This window comes from Cetorhinus maximus, chromosome 21 (genome assembly GCF_964194155.1).
Source record: "Cetorhinus maximus chromosome 21, sCetMax3.hap1.1, whole genome shotgun sequence".
NCBI classification, from domain to species: domain Eukaryota; kingdom Metazoa; phylum Chordata; class Chondrichthyes; order Lamniformes; family Cetorhinidae; genus Cetorhinus; species Cetorhinus maximus.
The window spans coordinates 76,758,220-76,770,491 of record NC_135899.1 but is presented as its reverse complement, the minus strand read 5'-3'; the positions used below and the strand labels follow the sequence as shown (position 1 = coordinate 76,770,491).

Below are 12,272 nucleotides of genomic sequence, written 5' to 3'. Positions count from 1 at the left end.
TCAACAGCAGCTGAGCTGAGGCAGGAATGGAGTTGGGCAATTGTTACTGTCTTGCTCTTTGGGGGAATCTTGTCCAAACAAAATGGCTGCTGTGTTTGCCTGTGAAATGTAATTTGTCATGTGAAGTTTCTTTTGAGACGTTGATATGGGGAGAAGGTAAATCCATGCAGGTCTCATTAAAATGTTATAGTAATTCTTGTGTAAGGAAAATCCTTTTACCCTTTTCAGAAAGTTAAATTTTGTGGTGGTCTCTGCAAACTTTGTAAGTAAAAGATTAAAAGTATCTTCAGTGCCCAGTCGACCCGCATAAATATCCTACTCGGTGTGACAGTGAGCCAGACAGAATATGGATGTACCAGGACCGCACAGCACAGAAGGAACACATCATGCCTGTGCCACCTCTTTGAAAGATCTATCCACTTAATCCCACTTCCATAGTACCTGATTTTTTCCCCCTCTCCAAATATTAATCCAATTTCCAGCTGATGACTATTACTGAATCTGTGTCCGCTCACCCTCTTAGACAATGCAATCCAGACCATCATAACTGTGTTTATTTTTTTTATGCGTTGTTCTTTTGTCAGTTATTATTAAATGTTCTCTCTGTGCACTGGTGCTTTGACTGTATGCAACTGCATATGCAACTGTTAGTACAACCTTATTGAATTATAGAGTGGAAATGAAAGTACAGGGGTTACTGGAATTAAAGCCGTCTCTCAGGAAGTGCCTCTGTGCTATTCTACTCCACCTTGCAGAGGGCGTTGCCTGCACTGGCTGCTCTCAACCACATTACAATCCCTTGTTTCGTCTTCCACTCGGACCAACGTGCCATCTGGTGGGGAGTGATGGGGTCTCGCTACAAAGGAGCCTTCCCCCTGTACCACTGGGGACCGGGGTGGAGATTGTTGCATGGAGCAGTATTGCCTGATAGGTTTTTAAGTCACTTCATGGACTCCCAGCCTGCCTGAAGCTTATGTGGCCTATTTGTATAAGTCTGTTTTGCATCACTGTGGTAGCTGAGAGGTTGCAGGCCTTCTGTTATTTAAAGCTCCTTGATATTTGGCTTCACTTTAGTCCCAGGTTCCTGATCTTTGGCCACCCAGTGCCGAGGGTGAGTGGGAAAGTCAGAAGATTTGCAGCTGGGCCTGACCTAGATGACTGTTCACAGGTTGGATATGGCCCATGGGGAGGGGGGTGGTCACTCCATTTTTTATTTGGAAAAATATACTTTATTCATAAAATATCTGGAAGAACATTACAAAACATTTCTAAATGGCCATCACAAAAAGTACAATCAGATTCAACTTTTCCACATGGATCACGAAGTTCTTCAATAAAATCAATGAACATTACAGTCATATCAATATGGTCAACACAGTCAGACAGTGTAATGGTATTGGAGTTATCAACATACATCATGTTGCACTCTGAGGTGCTTCAATTCAATTATAACACATTTAGTTTTCACTACAAACATTCATTGTGAGTCGTAAAGCCTGAGGCATCTATACAGTTCCCAGTCCCTCGGTGCACTATGGCAGAAAGGTCATATACAGTGACCTTTCCCCATTGCGCCTTTGCGGCGGCTGCTCCAAGCTTTACTGCGTCCCTCAGCACGTAGTCCTGGACCTTGGAATGTGCCAGTCTGCAACACTCAGTCGGGAACAACTCTTTGCACTGGAAGACTGACAAGTTTTAGGCAGACCAGAGAGCGTCTTTCACTGAGTTGATGATCCTCCAGCTGCAGTTGATGTTTGTCTTGGTGTGTGTCCCTGGGAACAGCCCGTAGACCACAGAGTCCTGTGTCACAGCACTGCTCGGGATGAACCTCGACAAAAACCACTGCATCTCTCTCCAGACCTTCTTTGCAAAGGCACAATCCACAAGGAGGTGAACAATGGTCTCGTCCCCACCACAGCCACCTCGAGGGCAACGTGCAGAGGGAGTAAGACTCCTGGCATGTTGGAAGGATCTGACGTGGAGGGCCTTTCTCACCACCAGCCAAGCTACATCTTGGTGCTTGTTGGAGAGTTCTGGCAATGAGGCATTCTGCCAAATGACTTTGACAGTCTGCTCGGGGAACCATCCCACAGGATCCACCCTCTCCTTTTCCCGCAGGGCCTCTAAGATGTTACGTGCCGACCACTGCCTGATGGATTTGTGGTCAAAGGTGTTTCTCTGCATAAATTTTTCCACAAGGGACAGGTGGTACGGCACGGTCCAACTACTTGGAGCGTTCCGCAGCAGCGTGGCCAGACCCATCCTTCATAACACCAGGGACAGGTAGAGCCTCAGCACGTAGTGACACTTGGTGTTTGCGTACCATGGGGAGGGGGGGTAGTCAGTCCAATTACCTGTTCTGTGGTCTTCTCTGTGCCTGCTGGAGATGGAATTTTGTGGTGTCTGCTGGTACACTCGAGGATTTCCATGAACGGTGGACACAGGGGGGCCTAGAGGGCATTTTGGACATGGGAGACAATATTCATTTGATAACTTTCCTTTGTTTACGATATAGATTTCTATTACTTCTGTCTCTTTAGAAAGGGACACTTATTTGATGACATGGCACAACCCAGTATCTCCTTTTCGCTGGGTTAAAAAAGCACAGACAGCAATTCTTTCAAATCAATTCCCCAACTCTGAGGATCAGAGGGATCTTGGTGTGCATATCCACCGGTCCCTTAAGATAGTGGGGCAGGTAGATAAGGTGGTTAAGGCGGCATATGGGATACTTGCTTTTATTAGCTGAGGCATAGAATACAAGAGCAGGGAGGTTATGCTGGAACTGTATAAAATGCTGGTTAGGTCACAGCTATAGTATTGCGTGCAGTTCTGGAATCTGCATTATAGGAAGGATGTGATTGCACTGGAGAGAGTGCAGAGGAGATTTGCCAGGATATTGCCTGGGCTGGAGAGTTTTAGTTATGAGGAGAGATTGGATAGACTGACATTATTTTCCTTGTAGCAGAGGAGATTGAGGGGGGACATGATTGAGATGTATAAAATTAAGAGGGGCATAGATAGAGTAGACAGGAAGAAACTGTTCCCCTTGGTGGAGGGATCAATAACCAGGGGGCATAGATTTAAGGTAAGGGGCAGGAGGTTTAGAGGAGATGTGAGGAAGAATTTTTTCACCCAGAGGGTGGTGGGAATCTGGAACTCACTGTCTGAAAGGGTGGTAGCGGCAGGAACCCTCATAACATTTAAGAAATATTTGGATGTGCACTGGCGATGCCACAGCATATAAGGCTATGGGCCTAGTGCTGGAAAATGGGATTAGAATAGTTAGGTACTTGTTTGACCGGCGCAGACTCGATGGGCCGAAGGGTTGTCGACCTCGATGACTCCACCTCCCCCACCCAAAAATTCACTCAATCACACAGGAGGTTTAACGGTGCGGAAGTGAAGTCATCCACCCTCGAGCTCTGATTTGTTCTTAAACAACAAGAACGTTTCCTGTTACAATATTGAAAGTTTCTATTTTACATAAGAAAGGCTGGAAAGCGAACGAGGAGTGGAAACCTGGCGGACTTGGATTTGAAGTTTAAAGAGGTGAAGGGTTTTTGTTTCGGGTTCGTGAGAGGAGGCGCGCGATTCTTTCCCAACCCGTGTATGGATTTCACATAAACTAAGCATGCTAACTTTTTGCAGACAAAAGATCCTGTTTTGTTTCTGGTAATAACACTGTCGGGTCCATGTCGTGCTATCACGATCGTTTTTTGAATTAAAAAGACGGAAGACTTATGAGCGTTACTTTTGGAGAAGGGGAGGGTATAGATGGTTTTTGGAATGTCGGACATGCTGCGATACATTGTAGCAGCTTGTTTAGAACGTTGCAACATTGTCTCGGAATGTTTCGAATGTTGATTTCACCGGCGTTCGGAATGTTTGTTATATTGTCTCCAGGTGCCTGAAATTGACGTGCGGTGTTCACCCCTCAGCCGCCCTGAAATTGACCTGGCTTTTCCCACCCTCTCCGCTGAAGATCGGAGCATAGTCTGTCTCCAAGAGGCAGTTCGCTGCCGTTCTCAATTCCCAGTGTCTTGCGAAGATTCTATCCTGCTTTTCACCCCTAATATACAGTCATTAATACTTTTCTTAACACAAAATATCTAACTGGGTTAATTTAAGAGTCGGGGTTGATTTCTCTCAACGCGAATCCGTGTTTCACTTTTATGTTGTATCCTGGAATTGTATCATTCCCGCTTGGGGAGCAGTCACTGGTAGCTGGCTCTATCGCGAGGGGCCACTTCCTCGGGAAGGGGAGGCTACACGGTCTGTTATTGGGTGTTTGTAATTTAAAAAGGAGAGATTTTAATAAGGCATGGTCAGGAATTGGCCCTCAATTTCTTTTATACTTTCCCTCCCCGCGCGGGGGTGAATTCAGAGCGGTTGTTGTGATACGGGGCTTATCCGAGCAAGAAAACCCCCGCTGACTTGACATAGGCCAGTGATACCGTACTAAGCCTCGGGAGAGGGGGCAGGAGAAATAGGATTATTTTACTGACTCTTTTTTGACCACGAAATATATCTTCTCGTGGCTTTAAATATGTATGTATATATGGTTTCTTCCATTTCACCGCCCCCACCCCGTCCCTAGCTACCTTTCAGCCTTCCTTCCTTTCCCTCCTATCTCTCTCTCCAGCTTGATGCCGTCCTTAATATAAAAGCAAAATACTGCAGATGCTGGAAACTTGAAAATGCTGGAAAAACTCAGCAGGCCTGACAGCATCTGAGAGAGACAGGGAGTTAACGTTTCGAGTCTTTATGACTTCAGAGCTGGTCTCCTTGTTTGTCATCAGTTTCGCAGCATTGTTACCGCGCAGAAGGCGGCCATTCGGCCCATCGTGTGTGCACCAGCTCCGAGTGTTTTAACTTTGTGCCAATCTCCTGCCTTTTCCCCATAACCCTGCACATTGTTTCTATTTATATAATCATCCACTGCCCTCTTGAATGCCTCAATTGAACCTGCCTCTAACGCACTTCCAGGCAATGCATTCCAAACTCTAGCTACTCCACTATGTGAAAAAGTTTTCTTTTTCTCACTTCACATTTGCTTCTTTTGCAAAGCACTTTAAAACTGTGCCCTTCGGTTCTCGATCCATTTACGAGCAGGAACAGTTTCTCCCTATCAAACCTATCCAGATCCCTGACCCTCGTGATTTTGAAAACTTCTATCAAGTCTCCTCTTAGCCTTCTCCTCTCCAAGGAAAACAGTCCCAATTGCTAGGGGGTCGGAGTTTAAAAATAGGAAAGTCTTGTTACAACTGTATAAGGTGTTGGTGAGGCCACACCTGGAATACTGTGTATGGTTTTTGTCCCTGTATTTAAGAAAGGATATACTGACATTGGAGGCAGTTCAAAGGAGATTCACTAGGCTGATTCCTGGGATGAAGGGGTTGACTTATCAAGAATGGCTAAACAGGTTAGGCCTTTATTCATTAGAGTTTAGAAGACTGAGGGGTGATCTTATTGAAACATACTAGATTCTGAGGGGGCATGACAAGGTAGATGTTGAGAAGATGTTTCCACTAGTGGGGGAACCTCAAACGAGGGGACATAGTTGCAGAATAAGGGCACTCATTTAAAACTGAGATGCGAAAGAATTTTTTCTCCGAGGGTAGTCAATGTCTGGAATTCTCTACCCCAGAGAGTTGTGGAGGCTAGATCACTGAAAATATTTAAAGAGGAGGTAGGTAGATTCTTGAAATATTGAGGAGTTGAGGGCTATGAGGAGCTGGTATGAAAGAGGAGTTGAGGCCTGGGGCAGATCAGTCATGGTCTTATTGAATGGTGGGGCAGACTTGAGGGGCTGAATGGCCTACTCCTGCTATTTCTTATGTTCTCCAATCTTTCCTGATAACTGAAATGTCTCATTCTCGTGCCTCTTCTGCACTCTCTCCAATGTATTCACACCCCTCCTACAGAACTGTCCACAGCTGAGGTCTTACATAAGTTCATCAAAACCTCCCTGTTACTGATGAAGCCTAGATGTAAGCTTTAGAAACTGCTCTCTACCTGTCCTGCCACCTTTAATGACTTATGTACATATACATTTTTCTATTTGTTCATGGGATGTGGGTGTCGCTGGCTAGGTCAGCATTTATTGTCCATCCCTAATTGCCCTTGTTCAGAAGGCATTTAAGAGTCAACCATGTTGCTGTGGGTCTGGAGTCACATGTAGGCCAGACCAGGTAAGGATGGCAGATTAAGATGGGTTTTTATGACAATCAGCAATGGTTTCATGGTCGTCAAAAGACTTTTAATTCCAGATTTTAATTGAATTCAAATTTCACCATCTGCTGTGGTAAGGTTTGAACCCAGGTCCCCAGAGCATTACCCTGGGTCAATGGAATACTAAATCAGTGACAATATGCCTAACTGTTCCTGCACACCCTTTAGAATAGTATCCTTTAGTTTCTACTGTCTCTCAATGTTCTTTGTACCAAAGCTCACACTTCATCTGCATTGAACTTCATCTGCCATCTATCGGCCCACTCCACCAATGTTTCATTGTCCTTTTTGAAGTTCTACACTGTCCTCCTCGCAAGACTTTCTAACAAAAATCACCCACTATGTATTCTGCCCTCAAGCAGGAGTTGTTGAAGCTGGGTTCTGGTTTAAAAGGGTTAAAATATGAGGACAGGTTGCCTAAATCTGGCTTATGTTCTCTTCGGTGTTGAAGATTTAAAGAAGAACCCAGAACAAGGCGGCATCACTTTAACAGCAGAGCCAGGCTGTAGAGCAGTGAAATCAGGAAACTCCCTTTTCACCCAAACCAGAGTGAAATCTGGGGGTCAATTGAAACTTTTAAGACTGAGATGGACAGAATTTTAGTGGGTATCTCAAAGTTTGCCAAAATTGTGTTTGTGTGTGTGTGGTTGGGGGGTGGGGGGTGTATAGTATAGAGGATTGTGACAAAATACAGAAAGACATTAATAAACTTACAGAATGGGTATGTCCATGGCAAATTATCTCCAGTACAACAATTTGGCAGGAAGAATTAGGAGGCTACATTCTCATTGGAAAACTTATCTAAATAGGATAGAGTAACAGAGGAATCTGGGTGGGTGGAGGGGGGAACCTCAGGAATTCCATGCAAGTAAAACATAAAGGAAAAAGAACAGATTATTGTCACGTGTATTTTCCTGGTTTAAGTTGCTTGCTAGTTCTGTGCCGCTATAAGCAGCATGTTTCCATTCTGATGCTGATTCTATGATCTGTAATTTAACAGCCACACCCTGCGTTTCAGGAGCACCTCAACCATCTCAGAGCAGAGGACAATTAATCAGAGAGAAACTGACAGAGCCAGAAGATGGAGATAGAAGGGTGACTAAAAGCTTGCTGAATGAGACTGAGGCTTTAAGGAGGGCAGAGAGGTTAAGAGAGGAAATTCTAGAAATTGTGGCCAAAATGTCCAAAGACACAGCCGCCAATGGTTGGATGAAGTAAGTGAAGGGAGAGCATTAGAGATCCGAGGGTCATGGGACTGGAGATTACAGAGGTAAAGGAGGTTTGAAGCCATGGAGGGATTTGAACTCTGGATGGACATTTTTTAAAATCAAGGTGCTGTTGGACCTGGAGCCAGTGTAGGTCAGTGAGCGCAGGAGTGATGGGTGAATGGAACTTTGTGTTAGTTAGACTATGGGCAGCAGAGTTTTGGATGAGCTGAAGTATTTTGGAATAGTGATTGTAAGGCACCATAGTTGTTTAATTGTGGAAGCAGCTTGGTCCATAGACACTGTTCAAATGACAAGGATTTAAATGGTTGCTGTGTGTGTGCACAGGGTTTTGCTGATTTTAAATAAAAAGTTAATTCTGAATCAAAAGAAGAAAGACTTTCATTCATATAGCACCTTCCATGACCCTAGGATGTCCCAAAGTGCTCTGTAGCAATAAAGTACCTTTGAAGTTTGGTCACATTTGAAATGGAGGAAATGTAGCAACCACTTTGTCCAGCACATTGAGATTAATGATCAGGTAATCTGTTATTTAGTGGTGTTAGCTGAGGGATAAATACTAGTCAGGACACCAGGGATAACGCCCCTGTTGTTCTTTAAAATAGTGCCATGGGACCTTCTACATCAACCTGAGATGGCAGATGGGACCTCAGTTTCAGATCTCATTCCAAAATAGCACCTCTGACAGTGCAGCACTCACTCAGTACTGTAGTGGAATGTCAGCCTAGATTTCTCTGCTCCAGTCCCTGACTCAGAGGTGCGAGTGCTACTAACTCAGGCATGGCTTTCTGTAAATAGGATCTGTTACTATATCATTATTGTTACAGAGCTTTTATCTTATGAAATTTTGTGAAGATTATGAACATACGAACATATAAATTGGGAGCAGGAGTAGGCCACTCGGCCCCTTGAGCCTGCTCTGCCATTCAATAAGAACATGGCTGATCTGATCACATTTCTGCCTACCTCTGATCACCTTTCACCCCCTTGCTTATCAAGAACCTATTTACCTCTGCCTTAAAAAATTGAAAGAGTCTGCTTACGCCGCCTTTTGAGGAAAAGACTTATGACCCTCCGAGAGAGAGAATTTCTCCCACCTCTGTCTTAAATGGGTGACCCCTTATTTTTAAATGATGACCCCTAGTTCTAGATTCTCCCACAAGATGAAACACCCTCTTCACATCCACATTATCAAGATACCTCAGGATCTTATGTTTTCTTCACGTCTTATTTTCCTACCTATCTTTGTGCGCTCATCACTCCAACCCCTGGAAGGGCATCCAACAGAGGGCGCTGGTGAGAAGTGACTGAAGCATTCTGGGAGAAGTTACTGCAGCCACTGCGACTCAGGAGGGAATCGAGGAGAAGGACTCTTGCACTCAACAGGAGGAAGGGCATCCAACAGAGGGCGCTGGTGAGAAGTGACTGAAGCATTCTGGGAGAAGTTACCGCAGCCACTGCGACTCAGGAGGGAATCGAGGAGGACCCACTGTCAAAGAACGGACTAGCCCCAAATGTTACATTGCTGTAGTGTTTCCATCCCTCCCTCCTCCTCAAACCTGAAAAAAAGAGAGAGAGAGGAAGAGGCAGTGCCTTCAAGAGTGCACCAGACCTGCGAGGGACACTCTCTTCTAGAAGTGGATTTTAAAGAAAAAGCAGCTGATTGGTGAGTAAATCCTGGGAGCAGACTCGGAGGGAGGAGCAGCAGAATGGTGAGTATAAACCTAGCTTACCTCAGGGATTTGCAGCCTTGTCTCTAGGGAGCAGACTCGGAGGGAGGAGCACCGGAGCGGTGACCTCGGGGCACAGTGTAACTGAAGCCAAAACTGAAAAAGAGACGTCACAGGAAAGATGTGACCTGATTGGTTGGTAGGAAATCTGCACCAAATTTGGAAAAAAAACACTGCAAAGCTAATTAATAAATTAATTATCTAAGTAGAGATGGCTGGGCAGGTGATTTGCTTTAGCTGTATGATGTGGGAGCTGGCAGATCCCATTGCGAGCCGCAGTGACCTCATCTGCAGCAAGTGTTGGTTGCTGGAGGAACTCCGGCTCAGAATTGATGAGCTGGAGTCCGAGCTCTGGAGGCTGCGGCACATCCGGGAGGGGGAGAGTTACCTGGACGCTTTGTATCAGGAGGCGGTCACACCCGGTAGATTAAGTACCTCAAGTCCGGTCAGGGTCAGCAGGGTGTGACTGCAAGTGAGGCAGGTAGAGGGATCCTGTGTTCAGGAACAGAGGAGCCTCAGCTCTTGACCTTGTCCAACAGGTACGAGGTACTTGCTCCCTGTGTGGATGAGGAAGAAGGCTGTAGGGAGGATGAGCCAGCTGACCATGGCACCATGGCACAGGAGGCCATTCAAGAGGGGGGAGCAAAAAGACAAGAGGTAGTTGTAGGGTATTCTATAATTAGGGGAATTGATAGCTTCCTTTGTAAGCAGGATCGAGAGTCCCGCATGGTATGTTGCCTGCCCGGTGCCAGGGTGAGGGACATCTCTGACCGGCTTGAAAGGATATTGGAGAGGGAGGGGGAGAATCCAGTTGTTATGGTCCACGTCGGGACAAATAACATAGGTAAGACTAGGAAAGAGGACCTGTTTGGGGATTATCAGGAACTAGGAACTAAATTAAAGAACAGGTCCTCAAGGGTTATAACCTCCGGATTACTACCCGAGCCACGTGCAAATTGGCATAGGGACGCGAGAATAAGGGAAGTAAACACGTGGCTAAAGGAGTGGTGCGGGAAAGAGGGGTTCCATTTCGTGGGGCACTGGCATCAGTATTGGAACAGGAGGGATCTGTACCGTTGGGACGGTCTCCACCTGAACCGATCTGGGACCAATGTTCTAGCGAAAAAGGTAAATAGGGTGGTCAACAGGACTTTAAACTAGAAAGTGGGGGGGACGGGAAGGGTAAAACTCCAAGAAATATGACTAATGGGAAACAAAGCAGCAGGTTAGCATGTGGGGTGGGGGTGGGGGGTGGATTCAACTTCATGGAAAATTATGAAAAAACTGAAAAGAAAGGAGAGCCCAGGAGAGGTTATTAAAGTCCCCAGAACACAAAATAGGACAGAGTGTTTGGAAAGAGCTAGGAATCTAACTTCAAGCACAACAGATAAAGGGACGAAAATGAGAAAGGGGACGGGAAATACAGGACTGATGGTGTTGTATCTGAATGCACGCAGTATACGAAATAAGGTAAATGAGCTTGTGGCACAGATTGAAATTGGCAGGTATGATGTGGTGGGCATTATGGAGACATGGCTGCAAGGAGATCAGGACTGGGAGCTAAATATCCAAGGATATACATCCTATCGAAAAGATAGGCAGGTTGGCAGAGGGAGTGGGGTTGCTTTGTTAGTAAGAAATGAAATTAAATCGATAGCAAGAAATGATGTAGGGTCAGGTGATGTAGAATCTGTGTGGGTAGAGTTGAGGAACCACAAAGGTAAAAAAACCATAATGGGAGTTATGTTCAGCCTTCGAACAGTAGTCAGGATGTGGGACACAAGATACACCAGGAGATAGAAAAGGTGTGTAAGAAAGGCAAGGTTACAGTAATCATGGGGGATTTCAATATGCAGGTAGATTGGGAAAATCAGGTTGGTAGTGGATCCCAAGAAAAGGAATTTGTGGAATGTCTACGAGGTGGCTTTTTGGAGCAGCTTGTGGTGGAGCCCACTAGGGAACAGGCAATTCTAGATTTTGTGATGTGCAATGAGGCAGATTTGATAAGAGAGCTTAAGGTGAAGGAACCCTTAGGAGGAAGTGACCGTAATATGATAAAATTTACCCTGAAATTTGAGAGGAAAAAGCTGGAATCAGATGTAACGTTATTACAGTGGAATCAAGGCAACTACAGAGGCATGAGGGAGGAGCTGGCCAGAATTGAGTGGGCCAGAATTGAGTGGGAGATGAGCCTAGCAGGAAAGACAGTGGAACAGCAATGGAAGGAGTTTCTGGGAGTAATTTGGGAGACACAGCAAAAATTCATCCCTAGGAAGAAGAAGCATACTAAAGGGAGGACGAGGCAACCATGGCTGACAAGGGAAGTCAGGGACAGCATAAAAGCTAAAGAGAAAGCATACAATGTGGTAAAGAGCAGTGGGAAACCAGGGGATTGGGAAGCCTACAAAGACCAACAGAGGACAACTAAAAAAGAAATAAGGAGAGAGAAGATTAAATATGAGGGTAAACTAGCTGGTAATATAAAAGAAGATTGCAAGAGCTTTTTAGATATATAAAGGATAAGAGAGAGGCAAAAGTGGACATTGGGCCGCTGGAAAATGATGCTGGAGAAGTAGTAGTGGGGAACAAAGAAATGGCAGAGGAACTGAACAGGTACTTTGCGTCAGTCTTCACAGTGGAAGACACAAGTGACATCCCAAAGTTCAAACGAGTCAGGGGGCAGAGGTGAGTATGGTGGCCATTACCAAGGAGAAGGTGCTAGGAAAACTGAAAGGTCTGAAGGTGGATAAATCACTTGGACCAGATGGATTACACCCCAGAGTTCTGAAGGAGATAGCTGAAGAGATAGTGGAGGCATTAGTGGCGATCTTTCAGGAATCACTGGAGTCAGGGAGGGTTCCAGAGGACTGGAAAATTGCTAATGTAACCCCCCTGTTTAAGAAGGGAGTGAGGCAAAAGACGGGAAATTACAGGCCGATTAGCCTGACCTTGGTAGGCCTTGGTAAGATTTTAGAGTCCATTATTAAGGATGAGATTTCAGAATTCTTGGAAGTTCATGGCAAAACTGGGCAAAGTCTGCATGGTTTCATCAAGGGGAGGTCATGGCTGACAAACCTGTTAG

The 12,272-nt window shown here is 45.4% G+C and overlaps 1 protein-coding gene across 3 annotated transcripts in view; it reads left to right on the top strand.

Moving 5' to 3' along the window:
• The first annotated feature begins 3,408 nt into the window (after positions 1-3,408).
• The window catches only part of LOC144696015 (mediator of RNA polymerase II transcription subunit 30), a 29,815-nt gene continuing 20,951 nt past the window's right edge, over positions 3,409-12,272 (top strand). The window contains exon 1 of one of the 3 annotated variants that reach the window (XM_078567186.1): positions 3,409-3,552. The gene's annotated coding sequence lies outside the window, so the exon portion shown is untranslated. Of the gene's footprint in view, positions 3,553-9,033; positions 9,173-12,272 lie in introns of those variants that run through there. The other 2 variants (XM_078567187.1, XM_078567188.1) reach the window with 2 other exon arrangements.